Source organism: Pan troglodytes, chromosome 3 (assembly GCF_028858775.2).
Source record: "Pan troglodytes isolate AG18354 chromosome 3, NHGRI_mPanTro3-v2.0_pri, whole genome shotgun sequence".
In the NCBI taxonomy this organism is placed as follows: Eukaryota; Metazoa; Chordata; class Mammalia; order Primates; family Hominidae; genus Pan; species Pan troglodytes.
Window position 1 is genome coordinate 164,690,590 of NC_072401.2, and position 14,467 is coordinate 164,705,056.

The 14,467-nt window shown below is 37.0% G+C and overlaps 1 long non-coding RNA gene across 1 annotated transcript in view; it reads left to right on the forward strand.

Annotated features, from left to right (window-relative positions):
- LOC129143789 (uncharacterized) overlaps positions 1 to 13,807 on the forward strand; it is a 253,105-nt gene extending 239,298 nt beyond the window's left edge. The window contains exon 3 of the long non-coding RNA XR_008547656.1: positions 13,728 to 13,807. This is a non-coding gene — a long non-coding RNA (uncharacterized LOC129143789). The remainder of the gene's footprint in view (positions 1 to 13,727) is intronic.
- Positions 13,808 to 14,467: the final 660 nt, after the last annotated feature.

Sequence of the window (14,467 nt, forward strand, 5' to 3'; positions counted from 1 at the left end):
TTATAAGGGCACTAATTCTATTCATGAGGGCTCCTTCCTTACGACCTAATCACGTCCCAAAGGCCCCACTTCCTAGTATCATCACAATGGGGAATAGGATTTCAGTGTAGGAATTGGGGGAGAACACAAACATTCAGTCCATGGCAAGCACCAAGAGTAGCTAGGATATTCAACTTTGTCTGTACTCAGGAAGAGCCCACAGGAATGGTATGCAAAAGGAGGTGAAGATCATGAGGAATACAAATAATCTTGCCTTGAGATACAGAGTCTCTGATTCAGAGAACAGGAGTATAAGAAGGAAATTGAATAAGTGAATGAATGAAAATTACATTAATGAAGAAATTATATAAAAATCAGTTCTTTAGACAAAGTTTCCTTAATTCTTTAAACAGATTAAAAATTGCTGATTTTTTTTTTTTCCTAGTAAGTCCAACACCTGGGCTTCCTTAGAGATGATTTTTACTGATTTTTTTCTATGTGTGGGCCATACTTTCTTGTTTCTTTGTATGTTTTTTCCTTTTTCTTGAAGATAGGAAATTATAGATAATATAATGTAACAATGCTGGAGATCAGAGTCCTGGGCCTCTGCTGTTTTTTTGTTGCTGTGTGTTGTTGTTGTTGCTTAATTGGTGACTTTTCTGAAGTTAATTCTGTTAAGTCTACAGACTTTGTTGTGTGTGACTGCTGGAGTCCCAGATGTTTAGCTTAGCGGTCATCTAATCATTGGATATAAATTGTTTTCAAATGCCTGAAACCAACGTCTCCTAACCTTTGCTTAAGGATTCTGTGCACGTGTTGGGACTTAACCTTAACTACTAAGCCACACAGTTGACAACACTGTCTTAACCTTCATTTTCTGCTTGCACAGAACCTCAGAATTAGCAAAAATTGAGGTGCCCAGACCTTCTCAGGTCTTTTCTGAGAATTCACACCACCCTATCATACACATAACCCTACCCCTGCATATGACCTTCTAGATTTTTTAGAGATTTTCCTTTCCTATGGACATTTTCTTCCCCAACTTTTAAGCTTCTGGTTAGCCTGTTTTTTCCTGTTATTCAACTTTTCAGTGAATGTGAAGTTACAGAATTGCCTCCAAACAATTTAACAAATGTCCCCAAGAAAAAGGCTTTTCACACTGGGCAAGCTCCATGTCAGGACAAAAAACAAACAAAAAAACATGCACAGCTCAGTAAGTGGAGTCTTCCAGAGAACCACCAGACAGTTCCAACACTGACAATTCTCCGAGAATGAGGTTGTGAAGGAGTTCTAGCTCTGTTCTGGTCCCTCCAGTAGCTGCCAAGTGGCTAGTTTTTACTGTGATTGTGGGCTATTGGTTTTCAAAGATGAAATTAAGAGAAGATGGACATAGGGAAAGTTAAAACACAACAAATCTCCCTGCTTTTACTGAGATTCAGCCATTTTGTTGAATAAATACTCCCAGAAACCTTTGGTTAATTTGTAGAATTCAGAGAAAGTTGATTCTGATAAATTATCCAGTTTTCTCATTGTTTAATAATGGGATGAGTTTTTGGAGTTTCTCCTCTGCCATTTTCACTGATATCATACCTAGATGTAAGTATTAAAAGACTGAGCTTTGGATGAATTATTAAAGAGAAAAATTGTTGTGTATATTTTAAAGACTATTCATTTACACATGAAGCAGTCTACATCCAAAGGAAAAGGATAGAAACAAGTAGTAGGGCAACAGTGGCATGAAAAAGACAGCTTTGCATGTAATTTCCTTGTTCAGGTGAGAAATAATGGCGGCTGGGTCTAGGATGTTGGTGGTAGTATGCAACAGAAGTGGTACCATTTGAAAAATATTTGGAATCAAAAATTATGAAATCTTACATTGAACATTAGAGAGTGTGCAGAATTTTGGCAAAAGGGATTTACAGATGTAATTAAGATGGTTTTGTTACATAACTGCTGAAGCAGCAGGCCTGGTTGATACTTTGATTTTAGTTCGATGACACCTTGAGCAATAAACCCAGCCCTCGGACTAGCTCCTGCCGGCCTTCGGATTTGCAGTGGTGCTGTTGTCCCGGGCAAGGCTAGCGGCAGCATGACCATCCCCAAGCTATTTCCCATGCTCCTACAACCACAGCAGAGAGAAGGGATGCCATTCGAGGTACTCAGTAACCTCACCGAGCGGCCCTAATGTTTCCACTCCGAGTTTCTGAGGAATCTGAAGGCAGTTCACCTTGAGGCTTGGCTGGTGGAAGTGATCTTCGGAAGCCGAGTGTACGTCGCACGCCCTGCTTTGAGTGAATCGGTGGGACCCAGAAAGCGAGGCTGAGATCTTGATATTTGGGAGGCCTTATTGCCAGAAGGACACATTCAAGATGATCATGAATACTTGATTGACTATCACGACCAGCTCCAGGTGCAAGCCTCGGAAAAGGCCCTCGCCCAGGATGTCGACACTCAGAAGGCTGAGACCCACCAGTTTCCCAAAGCTGACCAGGAGGCCAGGACCCAGCCATCTCTGGAGGCTGCTGGGAGATCGGGACTCAGTGGTCTTCAATCGCAGTCCGGGAGGCTGGGACCCAGCAGCCTCTGGTCGAGGTCAGGGAGGCCAGGACCCAGCAGTCTCTCGAGGCTGCCAGCGAGTGGGGGACCCAATGTTCTCCTGAAGCTGCCAGCAAGGCAGGGAGTCAGTGATTTCGCTTGGCCGGTGGTGAGGCTGCCAAGGACCAGTTTACCAAATTACGAAGGCATCTCAGGCCCTGGAGCAGAGCCTGTCAGGGGTTGAAGTGGAAGCCCTCGGAAGAGCCAGATTCTTCTACAGTGTGTATGGTGTGGATTGTTTTTGTTTTCCCCTTCTGCTAAATGTTTGCAAATACAAACTTAAAGGTCTAATAAATAATTGTATTTCCAAAAAAAAAAAAAAAAAATCCAGCCACATAGTAACAGACTTCTATCTACAGAACTGTAAGATAATAGTGTCACTTCAAGCCAGTAAGTTTGTGGTAACAGCATTATGGCTGCAATAGAAAACTGATACAGATGGTAAAGGAGAGAGAGAAAGCGAGGATGCAGTCTTGCTTGTGGCACTTCCTGTTGAATGGAAACGGGTCCAATTTTTTGAGATAGAAACCCCAGAGGAGGAATAGGCTCAGGTGTAGCAACAGAGAGGCCAACATCAATGTTGCACATGTTCAGTTTGGGGTACTTTTGGAAGTTCAAGTAAAAAACAAAAGTTAATAGTTTATTGCCTGTAGAGATCTGGAGTTCAGAGAATAAATCAAGGCCAAAAATATAAGTCCATTAGCATGTAGTTGTTAACTGAAGTCGAGTAAATGGATTAAATTGCCTAGGGATGGAGAGTAAAATGAGAAGAGACAAATGATCGTCTGAAGCTGTGTTGTCTCAGATTGTAACCAAAATGTGGGTTAGTTGCTTGCTGCATGTGGAGTCCAGTTAACAAGAGCAAAGTCCGATACAAAGCAAGTGAATTTATTACAAAACCAGCTTGGGAAAGAGGCACAGTTGTCCTGCCCCACCACTTCACTTTTTGAGCAGAAAGCAGGCACTTTTAAGGGAGTAAATGAGCAAGAGCAGGGGACCCCCTGCTAGGTTGGTGCCTTATCTATGGGCAGATGAGTTGGTGCCTCCCTGGGCAGAAGTAAGTAGTAAAAATGGCCAAGTGGGCATATTTTCCACATGCCCTCCTGAGGCAACACCCTGGAGGTGAGAGTTTCTTGGAGGCATGCTTTGGTCTGCAAATCGACTGTCTACTCTCAAGGAGAGATTCATCTTGCCCTGTAGGAAATGTTTGGTGAGGGGGAGGTGAAAGGTTGTATTTTCATTTCTAAAGGACTAAGTAGGAAGTGGGAAACTGGGGAAACAAGAAGAGAGAGGGGAATAAATTAAACTACCTCTTAGAAAAATGAAGGTAATCAGTTACAAGACTGCTGGGTACAGGCTAAAACAGGATTCCTTCAACTAAACCTATATACTTGCTTTGTGTTTTCCAATCCACTTTAATAAAGTTTGTCTTTCTTAAAGCAATTCAAGGGGCAAGAGGAGCCAACATATCCCAACATTTTCTCATATCCCGACATTTTCCTAGAATGTCTCTTAAAAAGTTTCTAACAGTTTAAACAGCAGCTTCACTAACCAAGATCAATACCTGCTAATTTACCAGAATAGAATGATGAAACTCACAGTCTCCCACCTTCCTTTAGCTCAACCAATTCCACATTTTATAATAAGCTTTGAAATATCCTGCTTCTAAGTATTTAATGTTTGAATTTTTCAGGAGTTCTTCATTTGAAAGATATAGAAACTTACTAGCTTAGTCAAAAATGGAAAATATATTGAATGGATTCACTCAATAAATAAATATTTATTATTTTTTAGTAATTAAATATCATAGACACTGTGCTAAGTGTCATATATTCAGAAGTAAACAATAAGTCTGTGGTTCTCTGCACTTTTAGCAAAAATCTAGTGGGGATATGAAGACACCAGGGTAACTTATGCAACAGAAGGAGGAGTTGAATAATCAGGCTGGAAAAGGGCAAGAATGCAACTGAGCTTTAGGAACAGCTGAGGCCCCAATAACAAATCACTCCAGAAATAACGACTGCTAAGTGCCTTTATTGTATGTGTCCTGTTTATATTCATAGTCTTATGTCATTTTTACAACAGATATATAATTTAAATAGTACTGGCTCCATCTTCCAGATAAGAAAACTAATGCTCAGAAACATTAACAAATTATCTAAGGTAATCTAGGTAATAAAATCAAATGCTAAAATTTAAATGCCAGTGTGAAAACCTCAATATTCACACTCTTTTTGTTATATCATTTTGCTTCCAAATCAAAATCCAGGAAAATGAGGAAATGACATTTATGTCTAATTTTCTTTTAAAAAAATACAAAATATGTGACAACTTTCTAATTCATTCATGCCAGTGGTTTGTAATTCTGTGACTTCTACTTTTCTGTTTTTGACAATTTCTCTCCCCAACTGACTCCACAGCTTTGAATACATCCGACATTTATGTAATTCATCCGATAGCATAAGAAGAATACATGTTCCAACAAAAGTAGGATATCGGAACTGAAGTAATCAGTGTTGTTTCACTTTATCAATACAATTAATGAAGGTAGCCACATTTTTAGGTCTGAAAGCATCAAGAAAATACAAGAAATGTTAATAGATTTTTAAAGGGTAAATTAAAAGTAGAGTATCATATTTAGAGTTAGCATACTACAATGCTGATACAAGTTAAATAAGTGTTATTAGACATGAATACATTAAAATAAGTTCAACCTGACAGATTTTGAACTGTTTTGATAGCAACCCACTTACTGGTATTTCTGAAAACAAAGCCATTTGAAATGGCTCAGCAGTCACAAGTATAAACCACGATGTCTGAATGCTGTTATCAAATACTTCCATGAAGTGAAGAGTGTCCCCTAAAACTATTACTTTGGAGAAAAATTCCTGGTAGACACATAGCTCAGTAATAAAATTTTTAAAAATTGAAAACAGATCAATTTATAAATACAAAAATGTTAGTGCCCATGTTGATCTATGTCTTTCATTTTCTTCTGACAGCAGTGCCAAGCACTGAAATCCCACAATCCGTCATGAATAATGCATAAGCAACACAGAGATTCATTTAGGGATCTTAAAAATCCCTGGCTGCAGGTTGACATTTCATCTGTTATATGGGGACAGAGGAACCTTTATTTTCCACTTCAGTGGCCCAATTTAACTTCTTCCTTCCTAAGACAAAGAGCACACACCCTCACTGAAACGCAGGCATGTGCCCTTGCCTGCACGCGCAGGCACAACAAACACAATTATTTCAAGCTATAAACTTCAAATCTCATTTTGTGAGCTATTAGCTATAATGTTTGATGAATCACTGGATACAGGATTTATATAACTTCACAAGAAGTTACCCAAAGTCAATATGTCTTTCTGAATATATTGCATTTACCTAAGTTTATTCTCTTAGATGATTTGCATTGTGTTTGCTTATCTAAGCTTAACAAATAACTCTATCAAAAATGAGACCTGAGCCTGAGAGATCCTACGTACTGTAGGCACTAGAGAGAAAGTGTCACCCATAAGACTTTGAGCCCTTTAATCTCTAAGATTCCTTCTTTTATGGAAAATAAAGTGGTCTAATTCCTTTTCATCCCACCTACTCAGGGAAGCTTATTATTGCCCCAGTTATTTCTGAAATTCTTGGAAGGAGGTGCTTAAGTTCCTTTTGTGACCCTTTATGTTCAGTTTTAAATTTCAATTATTACTGAATGCTTTGTTCTTTCATTGTGATCTCACCCTTTGTAGCTTTTTTTTTTTCTTTCTATCCCAGAGTGAACCTCATACTTCATTCCTTCTCTTACATCTTCATTAGAATTCTTTTTGGGTAACCAACTTTTCCTGGAGGTTTTGACATAAAGAAGAGAAGCTTTAGCAAAGTACAGGAAACAACACAATTTTAAATTGATCGCTAGGTATCAGTGTCATTAATGACATTAGACATCACCACCACAGAAAACTTCCTGCCAGCTGCCCTTTCTCTATGTCTCTGTTTGTTTCTTTAATTTTTGTGTTTTCATCTTCACTAACCAGAACTTTCTCCCTATCACATCCTCCTCCCATATGGCCTCCCTTCCTTCCCTTCATATGTTCCAGCAAAAAGCTCAAAAATCAAAATTTCTATTATTTTATTAAACTATTAAGTAGAAGAAATTAGTTATCTCAATTTCCTTGTCTTTGCTACCAAAAGGGTCATTAAACAAAGGGTCTTCCTAAAATCAGTAAGAGGCTCCTGCAGTCCCTTCGGCCTGTATTAACAGCTTTAGGGACAGCCAGCCCTTTCTGAATTATTCTCAGGATCACCCAAACATAACATTTTTTCTTTTTTTTCTTTAAGAAATTGCCTTATTTTTCTTTAGCAGAAGGACAGCAAATTCCTCAGAAGAAAATATCTTCATTCTACAAAATACATAGCAGTGATAGAGATGATGGAGCATATGAGAACAGCATCTTTTTCTGTCTTTCTACCACTTCTTGATGGGGTGCACATGGTAAGGATGACACTCCAATCTGTTCGACATAGCACCTTTCAGGGCTAGAACAGAAAGCTGATACCCTGTTAGATATCTACTGTTAGATCCTACCTCTTAGTCCTAGGTTATGTGAAATTACACTCCAGGAAAGGGTCCCGCACGGGGTTTTTGCAGAGCAGCCGAAGCATGGTTTTACCTGAGTAAAAAGGCAGAGACACCAAGTGTCAGAGGCATTTTAATCAGAACGACTCCATCTTAAGAGTGGGCTAGGAAAAATAGGGCAGGCACTTGCTGGACCTCATTCCCAGGAAATTAGATATTTCTAGCCTCTAAATGTTTACAATTAAGGGAAAAGATTGATAACGTTTACTAAACAGACCCAGAATCAGTAATGTCCTGATACCCTGATATCTTGAGTCTTAAGAACAGAAGCACTCTTAATTTTTGTTTTAAAGGTAATAATATTGATTCTTGCAAAATATAGTAATTAAGAAAGTTAATCCTTTATCACAAACCCTTGTAGCAGAGCACATCTCCCCACGATTTTGTTGTTGTCCTTGTTATCCTATATATAAGCAAACATTGTATCTGGGGAGGGCGCATTCCTCCTCTTACTTTCGGCAACGCCCTACTCGTCTATGGACTAGCTCTTCTTTCGCCAGTTTACTTTCTTAACACACTTGCTTACACTTACACTGTGGACTCGGCCCGAATCTGTCTTGTGCGACATCCAAAAACCCTCTCTTGGAGTCTGGATCGGGACCACTTTCTGGTAACATGAGTACATGACTGCACCTCACCATTCTTTTAACAAATGTTTGGGCCTTTGAAATAGCTAGGACTGGGTTTCCTCCTTAGTGCCTTTGATTATTCTTCTTTATTTGCGCAGTTCATTATTACTTTTCTATCAATTTACAATCTATTTTCATTGTTCTCTTGCAGTTGCTAACATGAAAAGCAAAGTATATGGGACTTAATCCATTGTAACTTTAAAAGTTCAGGTTATTTTGGTTACTATTATATTGGACATTTTTAATTTTTAAAATTTGGCATAGGTTCTAGTTGAACCCTTCATTTCACAGAATAGGAAATTAAAACCTAAAGAGATTAAACAAGACTTAATCTCATCTAGAAATTCTCAGTTAGATTTTGGCAAAACAGGAGGCCAGGTCTCTGGCTTCGCTGGCAAGGGCTTTTTACAATATGCCGTCTTGCCCTCTCTTCCTGTGGAGCATTTGGTTCATCCCACTAAGTAACAATTATCTTTTATGCTGTATTGCTTGTTATTATTTTATTATTATTATTGTCTAAACTGCTTAATTATAAATCCCTTGAAGGTAAAGATTATGCTTGATTCTAAAATATCTCTAGAAGCTAGTATATTTATAGTGCTGAGCACAATTTTTGGCAATTAACATTTCCTGGGGCAATTTTATTATACCCACTTTTTTTCCAAGCACTTTTGCAAGTCTTTTTTTTTTTTTCTTTAATTGAGTGACTGATATGAAAACTAAGATCAAATTATTTTCAGGAATAAATCATAAGGTTTTTTTTTTTCTGTCTTCCATTAATGGCAATGTAAGAAAATATTGCGAGGTCAAATGAAATCTTAAGGGAGGAACTATAATCTTTCCTCTACTAATGTTTCCATATGGAGGGAACTCCATTAAGGTGACACTCTGGCCTCTTTATCCTGGTACTTTTCCCTCAAAACTCACATTTCCCTGGAGAAAGATAGGGGAATGTTTGACACAAGTCAGGCCTGCTGTTTCCACAATTCCATGGGAGTACCATACATACCATAGTCTATTGGGTGGCTCTTCTCTCTAGTGGATCCGATTGTCTGCATAAATATTTATAGGATAAATTTAATTGTAGAGAGCAACATTAGCAAAACAATTTACTTGCATCCAAATCCAGGCTACATTCTCCAAACAGCTTTCTCAGTAATGAAGCTGATAGTTTTTGTTTTGGTTTTTTTAACTTTGTGTCATTTGGTTATAAATGTAGGTACTAAGAAAAAGGTGCTGTTATTTATTTGGTAACCCCCCCCTTAAATGTCAACAACAGTGCCTCTTTTTATAAATTGCTTTAATAACCTCATAAGAAGAAAGCAGATATTTCTTACTACAAACTGTCAGAATGTATCAAAAAGTAATTGTGGATGCCCACGATTGGGGGAAGAGAAACAGAGTAGTTAACTGTCTTCTATCTCATTTCCTCCTAGAGCCAGAGGCAGTAACTTTAACTCTTGTATTTCTAGCATTTCTGTATTTCTGACATTACTAGGACCATTGCACAAAACACTGTGGTGACTGATTTTATCCAAGTTAACATTCTGACAATGCTGAATGCCGCAGCTTTTTCACACACATTCTTTAAGCAGAAAGTCATTTTAAAAGTGTCATCTACTTGGGACAGTGCTGAGCTAATGTGATACGGCGTGACAAGCTTCACCAAGTTTGTCACCTTCTACTTATTGCATTGGAAAATCATTAGATTAATTAATTAGTAGACATAATTAATTAGAAACACTTGATAATGAATTAATTGGTGTACTTTTGGTAAGAATAGAATGAGTATGAGGTATCTTCTAAGAGAAATACAAAAATAAACTATAATGTTAAATAAGTTAGTCAAAATAACATTACTGATATTATCAGGTAACTTCTCAGTTGCCATCTCAGTGAAGCCTTTCCTCACCATGCTTTCTAAAATTTCAACTTGATACTCTGACATTTTACATTTTTTCCTCTGCTTTTTTTTTTGATAGTTACCACTGATTCATATACTCTATATTCTATTATTATTATTTGTCTCCCCCCAAATATATGCTCCATGAGGAGAGGAATCTTTTGTTGATTGCTGTATCTCCAGCCCCTAGAACAATGCCCACCATGGAGTTGTCTCTCAGTAAGTACTTGGTAAATGAATGAATGGGTACATGAATGTTAAACTTCTGAAAAATGCATTTAATTTTTCTTCCTTGCACTGAAGAAAATTGCCTTTCTCTGTAGAGGAGAAAATTGCTTTTCTTTGTCCTAGCCTTGTCCCTGCAGAGTCTTTTAATTCCCCTCCATCATGCTTCTCTACATTCTTTCCAACAAAAACAATACAGACACTTGAAAAAACATGATATTTGGTACCTAAAGACATAGATCTGTTTTATCTCTGTCACGTATGAGCTGTTTAATCCGAATCTGTTATATCATTTGTGAAATGGGAGTACAAAAAAAAAGTCATTCACAAAGATGTAGAAAAGATTAAATGAGCTTTGGAAACTGCTTTGTAACCCTCAAAAATCTATAGGAATATTTACAATTACAGGTCAGCTGTCATCACTACAATAGCTTTTTCTTCTTCTTTCTGCCAAGTAATATTTATCCTTCAGTCCCTTTCTCTGTCTCTCTTTTTAAGTTGGGTATTGAAACTATTCCATGAACTCTTTTTTGGGAAGAAACAGACTGTCAGTCCAGTGACTTCTATACTGTCAGTCATAGAGGGAGGGATAACCTCCCTTTCATCATTGTGTGACTGTGACCACTTAATGACCTACGACAACCAGACTTGAGTCAATGACCCAATAGAGAAGATCATCACTCATTTAAGTGTGTAACTACTAGAGACAGAAATCTCAGACAAAGCAAACAAAGCACATGCATGGTAAGTGAGATCAGAAGTGGAGTAGCTAATATAATTAGAGGGTGCTAGAAAGATCTTTTCTAATTTTCTGTGGACTCTGAAATTATACAATGAGATATTGATTTCTTTGTTCTACAATATTTCTCTTCAGAAGTTTTCTATTAGAGAGCAATTGCCACCTGAGAGAAAAACATGAAAACTAGCATCCATCTTCAATATCTCAGCATAAATTAGATCTAAGGTAGCTAGCTCTCACCTTGGAAGGCAGAGAACAAAAGCCCGATAGAATGGGACTCATATTAAGTAAGTTGTAATGCTAGGAAAATGAAACGTCCAGAATAATTCTTCAGAAGAATATATTAACCTAGAGCAAGGTCCAGCAAACTTTTTCTGGAAAGGATCAGATAGTAAATATTTCAGGCTTCCAGTCTCTATTGCAACTACATATTTCTCACATTGTAATGCAAAAAGAGTCATATAATACATAAGTGAACAGGGGTGGCTGTGTTCCAATAAAGTTTTATTGGAAAATAATCTTTTAAATTTTTGATAGATTTTAAAAATCTTCTGGCCTAGAGGTAGAAGATTTTTAAAATCTATATAAAATTAAAACTATTGAATGATAATATTAAGATAAATATATATGGTATATAACTGCTAAATAAAATTTCACTGAAGAATATAACAAAAAGTTAATCTTTGTATTACATTAAAAGGCCTGCTTAAATATTGACAAGGAAAAGAATAGAAAATAGAAAAATGGAAATGTACTGAATAATTAGTTCATAATTTAGCATTATAATGTCTAATAGATGTGATGATACTCAATTCACTAGTAGTTATAGAAATTAAATCACAATATATTAATAAAATTACTTTGCATAAATTGAACTGATAAAAATTAAAAGCTCTCTGAAAGGTTAGGTCACCTACAGAGGAAAGCCCATCAGACGAACAGCAGACCTCCCAGCTGAAACCCTACAAACCAGGAGAGATTGAGGGCCAATATTCAACATTCTTAAAGAAAATAAATTCCAATGAAGAATTTTTATACACAGCCAAATTAAGCATCATAAGCAAATGAGGAATAAAATCTAAAGAGCTTCTACAGAGTAAAATAAACTATCAGCTGAGTAAACAGACAACCTACAGAATGTGAGAAAATTTTTGCAAACTGTGCATTCAAAAAAGGTCTAATATTTAGCGTCTATAAGGAACTTAAATACATTTACAAGAAAAAAAACAAACAACCCCATAAAAAAAGTGGGAAAGGACATGAACAGATATTTTTCAGAAGAGCACATGTATGTGGACAGCAATTATATGAAAAAAAACTCAACATCACTGATCATTAGAGAAATGCAAATCAAAACCACAATGAGAGACCATCTAATACCAGTCAGAATGGCTATTATTAAAGAGTCAAAAAATAGCAGATGCTGGGGACGTTGTGGAGAAAAAAAGGAATGCTTATACACTGTTGGTAGGAGAGTAAATTAGTTCAGCCATTGTGGAAGGCAGTGTGCCAATGCCTCAAAGACCTAAAGTCAGAAATACCACCGGACCCAGCAATCTCATTACTGGATATTTACCCAAAGGAATATAAATCATTCTATTGGCCGGGTGTGGTGGCTCACGCCTGTAATCCCAACACTTTGGGAGGCCGAGATGGGTGGATCACCTGAGGTCAGAGTTCGAGACCAGCCTGGTCAACATGGTAAAACCCCGTCTTTACTAAAAATACAAAAATTAGCCAGGCGTGGTGGTGCATGCCTATAATCCCAGCTACTCAGGATGCTGAGGCAGGAGAATGGCTCAAACCCAGGAGGCGGAGGTTGCAGTGAGCCAAGATCGCACCATTGCACTCCAGCCTGGGTGACAGAGCAAGACTCTGTCTCAAATTTAAAAAATAATTCTATTATAATGACACGTGCACACACATGTTCATTGCAGCATTATTCACAATAGCAAAGACATGAACTCAACCTAAATGCCTATCAATGATAGATCGGGTAAAAAATTATGGTATATATACACCATGGAATACTATGCAGCCATTAAAAAGGACAAAATTATGTTCTTTGCAGGGGCATGGATGGAGCTGGAGTCCATTATCCTTAGCAAACTAACACAGGGACATAAAACTGAATACCACATGTTCTCACTTCTAAGTGGGAGCTAAATTATGTGAGCATATGGACACATAGAGGGGTACAAGACATGCTGGGGCTTTTCAGAGGACAGAGAGTAGCAGGAGGGAGAGAATCAAGAAAAATAACTAATGGGTACTAGGCTTAATACTTGGGTGATGAAATAATCTGTTCAACAAACCCCCATGACATAAGTATACCTATGTAACAAACCAGTACTTGCATCCCTGAACTCAAAATAAAAGTTTAAAAAACAAAAAGCTCTCTAACATCTACTGCTGTTTGGAAATGTCAGCAGAAGGATATTCTCATGTATAGCTCTGGAAATATAACTTGTTGCTGACTTTTTGGAATGCAATCTGGTATTGTCACTTCAAATTAAATATGCCTATATTATTGAACCTAATTCCAGGATTTGGGAATAATTCCCGATCCTGAAATCTAACTCCAAGAGACAAAACTATAAAAACTGCAAAACCTTTTAGTAAAATTATGTGTATATGCGTGTATCTCAGTAGATGATCAGAAGAGCATGGAAAAATATATTGAGGAAGTATCATAAATGGTTAACATGGGTTACCTGCCTGGAGTGGTTTGATGGGGCAACTGAAGAAGGTGAAGGGATCAAGTAGAGAAGAAGGAGAGAGTCAACCAAAAAGTGAAAAGGAAAAAGTCTTAAAAAAAAAAAAAAGCATTGTTTGTGTATAATATATTTACATTTATGTACAATTTTATGGCTTGTATATTAATAAAGATTTTATTTTAAGAATTATATTTTTTAAAGAAGAGAAAAGATATTATGGTCTCTAGTCTAAACTCCTGAGAAAACTTAAGGAAAACAAGTTTGCCAGTGCCTTTTTACTAATTCCCTTGTGATCTTTCATTTGCAGGCAAAAAGATTGGCCTTTCATTTCAGCCTGGGCTTGAAATATCAAACACATTGCCATATCAAACACATTTCTGTGCCAGGTAGGTAACATAATTTCTTTCTTAAATTGCTTTTTTTTTTTTTTTGGTAAAGCATACTCTGTTTTTAGATTAAGTATATAAAAATAGTCTTAACTCTACAACAATAAAAAATTTCTGTCTCCCTTTTGTTTCAGGACCAGTCACACTACTACCACCCCACCCCCAACAAACACACACACAGATACACACTTCTATATATATATATACTATATATAAATATATATATATTTACTGTCTATTTCCAAGTTATATTGGAATAGTCTCATGCCTAAATCAATAGGAGAAATGCTGGGTCATGGGTAGGATTCAGCCCACGATGGTATCTGATTGGCCTATTCTATATTTTACTATATATAAATTCTATATATACTATATATAAATATATATATATAAATATATATATAGCAACTAGCAACTGATACTTAATTATTACATATTCCATAGCATGGTGAACTGTAGCAAACCGGAAAATACAATTATCATTCAAAGTATGTAGCCCCTATTCAAATCCAGTAAATTGTTGGCCCACAGGATATTAGTATATTGTCTTCAGGCTTAACTTTTCAAGAAAAGGTAGAAATCCAGATTTTTATGTACAATCTTCCCATTTAAAACATAGAATAGGGCCAGGTGCGGTGGCTTACACCTATAATTGCAGCAC